This window comes from Saimiri boliviensis, chromosome 6 (assembly GCF_048565385.1).
Source record: "Saimiri boliviensis isolate mSaiBol1 chromosome 6, mSaiBol1.pri, whole genome shotgun sequence".
Lineage (NCBI taxonomy): Eukaryota > Metazoa > Chordata > Mammalia > Primates > Cebidae > Saimiri > Saimiri boliviensis.
This window is the reverse complement of record NC_133454.1, coordinates 30909390-30924155: the sequence shown is the minus strand read 5'-3', so window position 1 is coordinate 30924155 and position 14766 is coordinate 30909390. Positions and strand designations below refer to the sequence as shown.

General features: G+C 38.2%; 1 protein-coding gene across 5 annotated transcripts in view; it reads right to left on the bottom strand.

The window, feature by feature from the left end:
- Positions 1 to 14766, bottom strand: part of AMOTL1 (angiomotin like 1) — a 170431-nt gene that overhangs the window by 91292 nt on the left and 64373 nt on the right. The window contains exon 1 of one of the 5 annotated variants that reach the window (XM_010332951.3): positions 9749 to 9800. The exons of the other annotated variants lie outside the window; for them this stretch is intronic. The gene's annotated coding sequence lies outside the window, so the exon portion shown is untranslated. Of the gene's footprint in view, positions 1 to 9748; positions 9801 to 14766 lie in introns of those variants that run through there. 5 annotated transcript variants of the gene reach the window in all.

Sequence of the window (14766 nt, the reverse complement as noted above, 5' to 3'; positions counted from 1 at the left end):
TCTTTTTTTCTACCAAATTTCTTAGATTAAAATTAGGAGAATTTTAATGAAATGTTCTTAACTTGTGGATAAAGAGAAAAGGTCCTGGGAAAGTTTATTTCTCTGCATGTATGAGGCAGAGAAGGATCCAGAACCATTTTCTTTGTGTTATTTTTTTTATAAAAGCTTGGGGGAATAACAGCACACTCTCTTCCAAACACCAGAACACCAAGACAATTGATGAAACCAAGTTTCTTCATCACTTCCATATGGCTGCATAATATTTTCTTTTTTTTTTTTTGCATATTATTTTCATGACTGTGTTGCCACTTTAACAATGAATCCCAGACCTACAGTGTGTCAGAAACATTAACAGAGCTTGTTAAAAACATCACTTCCAAGTCAGACCTGCAACACTGGCTTCACCACAAGTGTAGACCAGAAATGACATTTTTGGACCATCTTTCACAGACAATTTGAATGCAGTCAGGTTTGAGAAGTTTGTACTTCTCTACCAATATAAGCTCTTCTACAACAAACATATACAGTCCTGAAAAGTTGTGGTAAACTAGACTTTTGTAAATCAGTCACATTTTAAGTACAAAATATGTTGGATTTAATAAATTCAAACAATAATGGATAAGTAAAGAAGATTAAACTCTTCCTAAAACTAACCACTAACCAACCTGCAATAACTCCTTTAGTAATGTGAAGAATACTTCCCACAATTTGTTACTTTTCAATAAATTCAGATTTAAAGTCAGTAGTTTCAGCATCCTGTATTTTAAATGTGCAAACGTGAATGACTAGACATGAGAATATGGCTATTTCAGTCATATCTCAAATGCTGTTAAACAGAAACAAGGTGATTATAAGAATAACAAAAAATATACACTCATTTCAACAACATGATGAGATAAAGCTGTAAAAATGCCTAGCATACCATACATAAATGCTTGCTAAATCTGAAACTCAAAAACCCTCTGCTAAGAAGGGGGGGATAATCCTCATAAAGTTGTTATGAGGAGCTGTTATGAGGATTTAAGTGAGTTAATGTAAACCAATTACACACTAGTTCATTGCAGTGGCCAACTACAGCCAAAGAGTCCCTGTAAAGACAAGTAGCTATCTAGTTATAGGAAAGGAAGTCACAGAAAGTAACATTACTGAGCATGACATGCTACAAGCATTATCTCAGGTAATCCTCATATTCCTGAGAATTAGGTTTCTTTTTCTCCTTTGTACCTGTACAAAAACAGGAATGACAGGCCCTGGGTCACAGGGCTAACAGCCATAAGGCTGAGAGGTAAACTCAATTTTGACTGCTCCAAAGCATTCACAGAATTAAAAAAAAAAAAAAAAAAAAAAAAAAAACAGATACATGTGATAGGAGTTACAAAGGATCATGGGTCACTGGCAGCAAAAGGCAGAATCATTCACTCATTCATTTGTCCATTTAGCCATTCATTCCACAAAGATATATGACACTGAGCATTTGCCATGAGCAAGACAGTGTTAGATATAAGACCCAAATCTGAAGGTCTATCAAGAGAGACAAACCCGTAAAGCAGAAAATTGTCAAACAGTGCAGAAATAACAGGCTCAAGGAAGTGTGGAGTGGTGAGCTAGGATACCAGTGCTAGGATACATTCATCTCAAAGCACATACACACAGAGGATCTAGAACTGTGCTTGGGGCTATACCTACCTCTTTCTCCTCTTTGACCTTGTTTTGGCTCATGATACTCCTTTAAAAATCTGTCTAAAGCAACAGAGCTTCTCCCTATGTCTAGAAGACGTATACACACAAATTTCATGCACGATTTCATGGAGTTCACTAAAAACCCCAGTGTAGTAACCCCTAATTTATCGTCAGCCATGATACTGAGAGGGAGACTAAGAGGAAACATGCTCCAAAATAAAATTTTCTAGGGACAAACCAATTACAGGTAAATGGACATAACCAAACACTGCTGTGAATTTTCTATGTGAAAGGCATTGTTCTGTTCTAAACAATTTGTATTAACTCACTCAATCCCGTAACAACTCTGTGATGATTACTCCCATTGCTCAGATGAGGACACTAAAGCACTGAGAGGAACTTGACTAATGCCACACAATCATTAAAGAACAAAACTACAGCTCAAGCCCAGCTAGCCTGGCTCCAGGCTCTATGGCTTTTGCCACTGCAGAAACAGTGCTCAAATGTTTTGGTTTTAGGGCCATTTCTCACTCTATAAAATTATTGAGGACCCAATGAGTTATTGTTAATGTGAGCTATATCTATCAATATTTAATGCATTTGAAACTGAAGCTTGAAAGTATATGTTAACTCATGTAAAAATAACAATAGCAAATCCATGATATATTACATAAAATATTTTTATGAAAACTCATTTTTACAACAAAGTGAGAATTTTTAAAATTATTTTGCATATTTATTTCTTTTCTGTAATGTCTGGCTTAATATAAGACAGCCAGATTCTCATATCTGCTTCTGCTTTCAATCTGTTGTTATATAATTTTTCACTGAAGTAAGAATATCTGTCGTCATACAAATACGTAGTTGGCAAAAGAAAGCATATTTTAATAGCCTCTTCAGACGATTGTGACTATTCTGTGAAACCACACCGAAACTCAACAACTGGAATTTTCTTAAAGTCAATTGCAACATAAGATATGAAACCCTGACAGTGGTCTTTTCATGGATACTCCTCCATACAGTATAACATTAAAATCTATTGGCCCATCTCTCACTTTGAAGGGAGTTGTTATTTTTTACATTTATATGTAACATCATATGTGGTCATCTGGAAAATAATGGTTCAATGAATTATAGAGATATTCCATACATTGAAACATTTAAGTATATAATATCAACCAAATCCCAATTGTTAATATACCATGGAACTCAATCAACAGAAAAGTCTTTTACATATTGGGAAGCTATCAAGTTCACGGTGGCAGATACAAGTTTCCCAAAATTCCAAAATCCAATTTTCACTTGAAAGCTTGAATTTCATCAATTCAGCAAATAGTTTTTCTTGAAATGACAAGTTCCCTTTATTTATTTTAGAGACAATATGTACCAAATGCCCAAGTCAGAATAACCACAGTTTGCCAGTTTTTCTTTCAAGTAAATATGGATTCCATGAGAAAAGCATCTAGTTTCATGTTTATATCACAATTCTATCACAAGTACTTTTTCTCAGTTCGCAGCAGAAGCACTCTATGTGTCTTCCCATTTCATCACACTGGATGTTAAAAAGACATATTCAAGGTTTGAGATTTAATATAATCATCTGTACTGCTTCAACTAGAACTGGCTTTTTTGTTATTCTGAGTGTGTGACTAATTGACTACTACTACTGTCTTGATTCATTGTGAAGGTATGTCTTATTATTATTATGAAGATACTTTTTAGGTCTCAGAGACCTCCTCCCCACAGGGTTCCACAGAACACACTTTGAGAAACATTGTTCTAAATGACACAGTCTCTTCTATGGGGAAAGTCCAAAAGATGAAAATGCTGACAACCAATTATAACTGAGAATGAGTTATCCCCCTGCCCAGGCAAAAAAAGATAGCTATGGCCCCTGGAAGTCAGTGAAAGCTGAAGACATACAGAGGCTCTTTGATATAAAGCACTGCTTGAACTATATTAGTCAGACGAATGGATCCCTGTTGATTATAAAGAAAATGCGTCTGGAGAGAGCTAGATGCCCACCCAGAAAACACCTTCACTAGAATGCACCTTCTGGTCCTTGAGGAAATTTTATAATGGGGAATATAAATCAACAATGATTATTTCACTGGGGGGAAAAAGGCTCCATGAGATTAGTTTTTATATCTCCTTATCCATGAGATAAGGAGAAAAGAAATTGCAGTAACTTGCCCAGCAGGGAAGTCAGGTGATCCTAGACAAAGGGAAGGATGTTAAGACATGATGAATGAAAGGGAAAGAGAATGCTGTTGTCAAGCCAGAAGACCATAGTATTAGAAAGATTTAAAGAACAAAAACGATAGAGGCAAAAATAACCACTAAGCAGGAAGAAAGGACATACCACGCTTTCTGTTTTTGTTTGGCAAATCTGCTTTTTAAACAATGTAAGAATCCTGGCTCTGCCATTGATGAGCTATGTAAACTTGAGCAAATGATTTAATTTTTTGGTACCCATTGTCTTATTAGTAAGTGAGAATAATAATAGGGCCTACTACATAGGGCTATGAAGATTAAATGAGACAAGAGAAAGGGCTATTAACAATGTTCCAAGCACATAGGAAGTGCTTAGTAAATTTTAGTTTCTGTTCATGAAAACGGGAAAAGATAACAGGAATAACCACTGTAAAGTTCACTTTCAAGAGATGATCAAATCAGTGAGCTCTTTAAAACAGAACAGCAGCAAGGTGCTCAGGCAGATAAGAGATGAGTTTTGTTTAGGTCAGACTATTCGGCTAATGAACTAGGCTAAAATTACATTTTCAATTTTCCAAAAATTTGGGATGAGGGAAGACCTAAAATATACCATTACTCAGAAAATAAGCTTAAAATGTCCAGTCCTGCTATCAAAGAACAAAACAAAATTCTACATGGTATTGTCCAAAGGCTCTTCAGAGTATCCTTACCTCGCCATCTTGGCATGCAAGGCAAGGGCTAAGTGGCCCTAGAGAAGGTAACAGAAACCAGCCTAGCCTGAATACTCCTCAGCTGCCTAAGAGGCTTCATCTTCAGAAGAAAAGGGTGGTTACTGGGAGTGAGGGGAGGGACGGGGGAAGGGAGGTGGGGGCGGGGGCGGGGTGGTAACAGATTTATCCTCTGTACTGAGATATACAAACAAAAGAAATTTTCCTCTCCCTAGCACCTTTGTTCCATAACTTTTCTTTCATTTCATCTGTGATATAGTAAGACAGAAGTCAAAACATGAAGTTCACATCTCTTCTTCACAGTCATCTGTACTTTTCACTGACAACATAGGGAAAAACTAGGTCTTTACTAACGGAAATGCAGAAAGTCTATTCCTTCAGGATTATAACATACATGGCAATTTAAAGCCTATTTTCATCCCTAAACAGTGAGTCCCTAGCCAATTAAATGATAATTTTTTTTTAAAAAGGCCAATCTCACCTTAAGGTATATAATGTATAACATTTTCTCTAGTATCCTTTGCAACAGATTACTAAATAAATTTTCCAGGTCAAGGGTCTCAAATTAGATTTACAATAATTATCTAAAAAATGTCTAAATCAATGTGACCAGAACATAATATAACGTTTCTGGAGATTCTATCCTATTCTGTGGGTGCTAATCAAATTCTACCTGACAAGTGCCCAGGCCTCTCACAGTACAATATCTTAAAGGGGAAAAAAATCATCAAAACAGGGCTTTCAAGTGTATTACCAATGACCTCTTGCTTATAGAGCTTATAAATACATTTTTTGCTAATTCTATTGTCATTTTGTACCTTCAGTTACCGTCTATTTTGGAACCATAATCTTAACTATGGAGAGAAAGCATCTTCTTGGAAGAAAACTATGTTACATATTTGTATTGTCTATATGTCTAACCCCACTCCCGATTCAAACAACATACCATATTACTGATGTTCATGATAATGATCTAAATCATCACAAAAATGTTACATAAGGCATGAGATGAAGGAGTGGGAAGAGGATCAATCTTGCAGAAAAATCACCACCACAAATATTTGCCTTGAACAGGTACAGAAATTCAAATCTTCAGAATAATGCGGTTTCCAGGTAATCCAAATAGTTAGACTTACTGTGGGCTACATTTTCAATATTTTATCTAATGATAACACAATAATGATGATGACTGTAGCAGTTCAATACATGTCTGCAAATTCTTTGACACACCTATAGAAAGTTGGGTCCACATCCTTGAATTTAGGTAGGTTTATAAGTCCACTTGTTTAAGAGAGAATAGAGGAGTAACTCTATGTGACTTCCAAAATTAAATTATAAAAGACAATGCAGTCCATCCAATTTACTGGAATACTCATATCTACAGCCCTAAGCCACCACATAAGATTCTAACTAGCCTGATCCTATAAGGAAGCCAAGCCATGTGGAAGGGCAACTGTTGACACTCTGGCCTACAGACACCTAGCCTTCAATCATCCCAGCGCAGGTGCCAGGCATGTGAATCCAGTCACAAATCACCCATGTGCGCCTAGATCTTGCCCCAGAAGTCCCAGGAATGACAAAGCAGAGACAGGCCATCCTACAGTCCTTGCCTGAAGTCCAGACCCACAGAATCGATAAGCAAAAAAAAAAAAAAAAAAAAATGTTGCAATAGTAACTGCAAAAACCATAATAGCTAACACTTAACTATTCCAATGTGTCAGATATTGTTCTTATATCTAACATGTAATTCTCCTAACAATTTCTTGAGGTAGGTATAATTAAGATCCCTATGTATCACATGAGGAAACTCTACTTGACAGAGAGGTTAAGTAATTTTGCTAAGATTACAAAGCTAGTGAGTGGCACAGGTCGCGTGTGAATACAGCTTTCCAGCTCTGGAGTCTTAATCATTAAGCTCCAGAGATAATTACTGAAATTAAAAAAAAAAAAAAGATATCAGAAGGGCACATCACAATTAGCCCATTAGGATCCCCTTCCCACTGTCAGGCAGGACATTACATCATACTTTCTCAATTTAAACAGATTTCTAGTAAGATATACCCCCACACTTCTATTAATTCTTTGGTTGCCTCTTTGCCCTTCATATCCTCCTAATCTGTATTTAGCCACCCTCCCCAGCAGAGAATACTTCTAAGCTTCTAGAAGTCACGATATCTGCAGTTTAAGCTCATTTCAAAGTGAAAATAAAATAAATACTTGAAAGACAGTTATAAATCTTTTCATGACCTTCTCTTCTCAGAGCAGAATAAACCTAGTTCATTTGTCTTTTGTTTTCCAACATCTTAATACATTACATTCCATTTACAGAATATGAATTCCATGGGGAGCAAAAGATATCTACCCCACACCTAGCCCAGTTGCTGGCACATGACAGACCCTCAATATCAGATGGATGAACTATATATTCTTTTATTGTACCCCATCAAATTCGCCACCTCAGTATTGACTTGTACAATCCAGAGTTATTCACTCAACAGATATTTAAGGAGGAGTGAGTGATTCTGTATCTAAATTTCTGCCTAATTTATATTCTGTCCAAAAAGAAGAAATGTCATGTTCCCTAATGTTCGGCATGTACCTTTTTCTATAAGAGAAACTGAAAATATTCAAAGTAAATTCAATTAGCATATTTGTAACTACTGCCTAAATAAATTATTAAATTGAATACTAGAAATTTAGTATTTTATTTTATGAACAATTACACATAACCCATTTTTTGTTCCTAAACTAATAAAGTGACTTTAGTCACTTAATAAATGTCACTGAAGTATAAATATTTGTCTTTATTTCAATTTTCTTTCTCCAAACTCCTGGAATTTATTTTGAAGAAATCTGCAAGTAAGAAATGTTAGAATCTGGGGAAATTTAATGCCTCAACTCAGGGCGAAGCTAATATGTATCTCAGAGTAGACTTTTTAGACCCTATTCTTAAGTTTTCTGATGACTACCATACAGGCTCAACTCTAAAAGTCAGCTAATGTAAATTTATTCACCATTTTTATGCCACTTACCACTCATTTCTGATCTGCCAGTCCAGTCAATACCACGGGAGGATAAGCCTGACAGGATTATGCCCTTTAACAAACCTACTAGTTTAAACAAACCTGACACCCCCATTATCTTCAAGGTTTGCAGAAATGGTTTTGTGACGCTTTTAAAATTGCTTTCCCAGGTGTCTTAATTGAAGCTTATTGTGATTTCAGAAGGTATTTTCTTTGACTCTTTTAGATAAAAGGACCATTAGACCATTTCTCTTTTCAAGATTGGTTTTACACGCGTTTTTCTACAATGAATTTAATGCTGTGCACTGAGTACCCTGCGTCCACTAATTTCCATAAAAAGTACATTTTCTAATCTCTTTGTCTGCCCTTCTTCTATCTTCCCACCTTTCCCACATCACAAGGCTGAGCAATCAACCTATAACTGCAGTGATATTTAGGAGCCAATCCCTCAGGAACAGGGCCTTGCCAGAGGATTTCATATTCTCTACTTTTCCCAAGACCCCCAGATAGAGGAGGCTTGCTCACAAAACACTTGGTTCCCAGAGTCCTCCAGAACACAGCCCCTGTCACAAAGGAAAAGGTCTGCCTCACATCTGCTTTCAGGGGTCACATTCCTGGGTCATATGACCCAAAGCAGCCCTCATAGCTGAGAAGCAGCAGCTGAAAGTGATATGCCTCCTTCCTCCCTGGCACGTGGCCACTGGGTGTGTTTAGAGACTCCACCTCACAAAGAGGAAGCAAAGCGAGTTTGGAACATAAGGTATCTATCATCCCCGTCTTGCTGGGCTTATTCTGAGAAGGGTGGAGGAAAGGTGGGAGGAAGGAGGGAAAGAAGAATGAACAGACTAGGTCAGAAGAGATGAAAGAAAACAGAAGTGGGAAGACCTGTTATGTGGGTGGCTATCACAATAGTCCAGGAGACAGGTAATTAGCCCTTAAACTGGTTTAGCTGAACAGACATGCAAAGGAAGGGAAAGTATGCAAGAAGTATTTTGGAAGTCAACTGCAAGGACCTAAAGACTGACTGGATGTAGGGTGGGCAAGGAAATGAACCTTATTACAGTTTATAGAACACTTTCAAAGGAGTCAACAGGATGATGCAGTGTGGAATGGTATCTGAGCATGTGCAAACATTGGAGAGATGAACAAGGGCCAGATGCCTGCCTCTCATTGACAAAGGTTCGTTCAACAGTGGAGCAGATCCAAGGTGGAGAAGTCCAGGCTGACCTTTGACAGTCCTCTTCAGGAGAAGGACCTTTCTGTGCTAATTGCACCCAAGCATTTCTATTTGCTTCTCTTAAGGGCCAGATCCCTGGGAGAATCCCATGAATGGAACATCTTTAGAAACAGCAGACATCTCTTGATAATGGCCTGGTAAGCTCTGCTGCTAGCATAACTCAGTTGCCATGCTGACCCACCTTTCAAATGGAATCAGCCTCCAGAAACAGAAGTGGCAAAATGAGATTCAAGTGAACAGAGCATTCCCAATCAGTTCATACCAGACCTCCAAGGGAGATGTGGTACATTTCATTCAAAATGTCCCCGTCTTATCCTCTAAAGTCTAGTGGTGCTGCCATCAGACAGCAGAGCCAATCTCACTGTAGAGCCACACTGCTTAACACAAATTGCTGCCATCATGGAAATAGCTATTAAGCACTTGAACTGTGGCTAGTGTGACTGAGGGCCTGAATTTTTCATTTTATTTAATTTTCATTAATTTTAATAGCCACAAGTGACTAGTGGTTGCTACGGACAGTGTAGGTCTAAAACTTGAAAAAAATAGATGAAAGCCAGATCACATTTGTCCTAAACTGCTGGAAAAAAAAATGTCATGGAGTTATATTTCTCTACTGTGAGGAAGCTGAATCTCTTAATATTTCAACATCTCCTCAAGCAATTTTCCAGCACTGAGATTTCCTTTGGTCATTACTATAACTACTTATCAATGTGCCTCCAAAACACCTCCGTTTGGAGGTTCCTCAGAGACCCTAGCTTAACCATCCATCCATTGCAGGAACCTTCATGACATCCTCGAGTATGTCTATGGTTGCTGCATATGTCTATGCAATTTTACCAAGTGCCCCAAGTAACAATAAAACTTACCTTCAGGAGAGGCAGAGCACTGTAAATCCAGAGATACTGTTCCAAAAAGATACTGAAAATGCAGAAAATAATTTTTTAAGAAAACTATTTTGTACCAAATTTCACCTCTTTTGTAGCTCTTTCAATGACACTATGTAATTTAAGCCCCACAGTAACCTTAGAAGATAAATATTTAGTAAATACATTTATTTCACAGAGCCTAAGTGATTTACCAAGGCAACATGGTGGCCATATGTCCAGTCATAGCATGGTAGACACACCTCCTCCCTACAATAATCTTCTATGGCTATTGTGGTGCTTAAATGACATAGTGTCTGTGAAATGGCAGCAAGCATTTATTGAATGCTTTCAACGTGCCCAGCATTGTGAGCATTACTTCACTTTGCCTCATGCAGCTCTATGAGGGAAGAACTATTATTTTCTCCATTTACTGATAAGGCTTCAGCATGTACAATTCCGAGGTCACATACCAAGGAGGTGGCAGGGCCAGGATACAAGCAGAGCTATCTGTTCTTAATCCAAAATACTACCTCTCCTTTCTCATTTTAACATATACTTAACTCTTAATCTATTTAACTTCATACTTTTTATGTTACTGAGTACTGTGTTTTCATCTTCTTTTAAGCTATCATGCCATGTGCTGTTCAAAAAACTCAACCATTCAGTGTAAGCCAACTCAATCACCATGTGCTCAAGAATCAGAATAACACACTCTAAAGAATTCATGGCAATAAAAATTAAAAAACTAGATCAAAAGCAAACCAATTTTATTCCCACCATGCTTGAGTAGCATGCCCAGGGAAGCCCTCCCTGATTGCCTGGACCAAAGCAAATCCTCTCTCCTTTCTGCTCAGACCTCCCACAGCATATCACACGTGTCCCATCATAGCAGCAACACATGGTAATGTCCACATGCCACACCCCTAATCTGTACTTCAGAGTAGGAACTACACCTGACAGTTTATCTGTGTATATTCAAGACCTAATAGATGGTTTATAAGATCAACAGCAAGACATACAAATTCTTAAGAGGGATAAAAGTGAACTATAATTTAAAAGTAAAATGTAAAACTATAAAACTTTTAGAAGAAAACATAGTAGGAAATGTTTGAGACATGGGCCTAGGCAAAATGCTCTTAGATGTGACATCAAAAGCACCATCCTTAAAGAAAAAAAGAAATCTCTAAGCTGGACTTTACCAAAATTGAAAACTTTTGATCTGCAAAAGATCCTGGGCCTAAAAAGATATGCTACATACTTGGAAAATATATACACAAGCCAGAAATCTGAGTAAGGACTTGCATCTAGAATATGCAAAGAACTCTTAAAGTTCTACAGTAAAATAAATAATCCAGTTAGGGAATGGGCAAAAAGCATGAATAGTTATTTCACCAAAAAAGGATATATAGACAGCAAAAAAGCACATAAAAAAGACATTCAACATCATCAGCCATTATTGTGATACAAATTAAAACCATGGTAAGACTAGAACACCTATTAGGACAACTATAATGAAAAACAGTGATAACACCAAATGCTGGTAAGGATGCAGAGAAACTGGATCTCTCATACACTGCTGATAGGAATGAAAGGTGCAGCCACTCTGGAAGTTTGGAAATTTCGTAAAAAACTAAACACACATTTACCATACAATCCAGCAATCACAATCATGGGCATTTACACCAGAGAAATAAAAACTTACATTCACACAAACACCTATATATAAATGTTCACGAAAACTTTACGTGCAATAGTCATGAACTGGAAAAAACCCATAGGTGAATGGTTAAACAAACCGAAGTACATCCATGTCATGGAATACTACTCAGCAATGAAAAGAAATAAATGATTGATAGAAGTAAAAATTTAGATGGATCTCCAGGGCATTATGCTGAGTGAAAAGCCAATCTCAAAAGTTCACATATTACATGATTATATATATAACATTCTCAAAATGACAAAATTGTAGATAAAGTGAACAGGAGTAATGGTTGCTAAGCATTTAGCAACAGGGTGGGGAGAAGAAGGCTGGTGCAACTATAGAGGTATAGCATAAGGGAGATCCTTGAGGTGATAGAATAGCCTGCACTTTGGTTGTGGTGGCAGTTACATGAATTGACACATGAAAAACTGCATAGAAGTATACACATAGAAATGCAAATTTTACATGTGCATGTAAAACTGGTGAAATCTGAATATGCTCTGTGGACTGTGCCAATGTCAATGTCCTGGTTCTGCTATTGTACTGTGGTTATGTAAGATGTTACCAATGGGGGAAACTGGGTGAAGGGTATGCAGGACCTCTCTACTATTTTTGCAACTCTCTATGAAGCTATGATCATTTCAAAACAAAAAGTTACAAAAAAAAAAAAAAAAGAAAGGAAACGGCAGACATTTTATAAAAACAAAATGACAAAATAGAGGTACATAGCTGCAATATTGGTCAGTGAGGTCTCAAACACAGGTTTAAACATACACGGTAGAATGACAGTTTTTGAAAACTTAAATCTAATTCTTCAGTATCTTAACGGGGATACATTTCCACTACCTTAGAGCTACTCTCCTACTCCCTCCTAAAAGTTGGGGAAAAAATGCCAGGGGAAAAAATGCCTGATGTGTGGCTCCCTTTAGGAGTCCAGGAGTCCTGCCCTGAGTGTCCAAAATGAATATACCCTAAGATTTCACAAGGCCTAGCCATGAGGGCAGAGCCAAGGGCCTCACAAGTTAAAGGAGAACTCAGCTTGGTGCCAAGACATAAACCAAGAGCAGGAGTGGCTTCCTTCCAGCTAATGTAGAGGACTGCCTTACCCACAATTGCCAAGATTTACATTGTACCTCTCCTCCAAGACAAAACAAAGCCAAGCCAACAAAATTAACTTAAAAAAAAAAAATCACTAGGCAAACAAAAAACCAAAACAAAACATAAAAACACAACAACCTCAGTCTATTTCCAACAAACCCTGTAATCAAATATCTCCTTTTACTTGACCTCCATGCTACCCCTTGCTTTTCAAGGATTTTATTACCTACTAAATTCTGAGTCATAAGAACCTGCCAAAATTAATGAAAAATAGGGGGAAAATTATTCAAAACACTGCAGAATTTCCTAACCTGAGCTTCCTTATGCATTTAAAATGCAGATAGCCACACCCACCCACCCAACCCTCCACCCCCCCAAAAAAAAAGAAAAGAGAAAAGGTTACTTTGGGGGAATGTTATATGTCACAAATGTTAACAGGTCTTACAAAGTTACTTCTTTTAAATTTATTGGCCTGAAAAATCAAACTTTTACAATTTTCACTAGCAATTTCCATTTCATGTCATTATTATTTTCAGAAGTCTTACATTATATAGTGTTTTATCATTTTCAAAGCATTTTCACAAATTACTATGAAGAAATGCAGCTCTGGTACCTAGAGGCTGTACTTTTCAATAGAACTCTCACCAGCCAGCCTACTACTTTCAATTAGTTCAGCCATCTTTTCCCTAGGTCCTGGGTCCACACTTTTCCACAGCGGTAGACATCAGAAAAGCAAAGCTCTACCCACAGGAGCCTCCAGATTAACTGGCCCAGGGCAGACACTCTCAAGTCTAATCAGCAGAGTGCCTTCCCATAAAATCACTCACATTTCTGCATGCATGTGCTTTTCTTAAGGACAGCACTTTAACATGTCATTTAAACTGAAAATCCTCCATTAGCTTCCATGAAAAGATGTATTTTTAAATGTTTTGATCTCCACATGCCCTTTGGAACATTAGTATTCTACATCCTCCATCATCTGCAAAGAACCTGAAAGACCAAGACTTCCGTGCATTTTAAAAAGAAGGGGAGGGAGAGGGGAGTTACAGGTACAGCACCTTCTCTCCTATACACTTACAGGTTTACAAAGGTTTCCTTATTTATCTTGAAAAATGCATCTCAGAAAAACAAAAGTGCACCCATACAAGAAGTAAACATCCTTATCTCTCCCCGCCCCCTCCCCAGCATCCCCACCAACACCATAAGGAAAAGTAGAGCCTGTGTAAGGCCTTCTACTGTACATCCTACCCTTTTCATTCTGGTAGAATCGGTATTTTCTTTCCTTCTGGTCAAATCAATGCTTTTCCACCCTTTACTAACAGTTCAAAGTGTATTAAACCACTGTTCCCACATTATTCTCATAAACAGCCTTCATAGTGGATACACTATGATGCTCAGAGCACCTTGGTAGGAGGTAAATGTCAGTTGCTACAGATGCTTCAAGACCTTGCAATCTACAGAGCTCCTTAATTGTTAACCTGGTTCTGACTTCCACAGTTGCCGGGCCCAGGAGTAGTAGGCAGCCAGGGGAAATCTTAGCCGGTTTGGCAGTGACCCATAGGCCAGTTTTGGAAGCAGGGAGCCATGACTGTTTAATATTTCAAGCCCTGACTTTTTGCTTCCCGAAAAGGAAGGAAATTTTCTGGAACTATAGCTATTAATATCCCTCTATTCTTGTTTAATTCGTTTATGGTGAACAGGTTAGCACGTAACTGTTTTGGTTAGCCGAAAGCATCTTCGACGTATCACAACTGGCTCTCGAGACCACGTACCCCACCACCACCAAGGAATTCTGCAAGCAGTACAAAAACTCGATTCTCTTAACATGCCTCCGGAGAAGAAAATGGGCAACCAAGGCCTCACAGAGAAAGGGGGTTGAGGGACCACGGGGACAAAACCTTGGGTCCAAACCGCATCGTCTCAGAAGGCGGCACGTTCAGGGCCCTGACCTCTGAAACCCCAGTCCAGGTGATCCACACGCCAACCTGGCCAAAAGCTATTTGCCACTCGGAGACAGCAAATCAACATCGAAGCCAAAAAAGGCAAAAATCTTCGAACAAAAATGGAAAGGGAAAGTCTTCCTAGTGTAAAGTAGGGTGGGCGACGCGCGGGAGCTGTGCGCGGGGACCCAGGATTCTCGGCCTGGGGCTCTAAGGGGGGAAACTTGGACGCGTCACTGCAAGCGCAGTCCAGGTGGCTGAGGCCCTAGAGGTGCGCG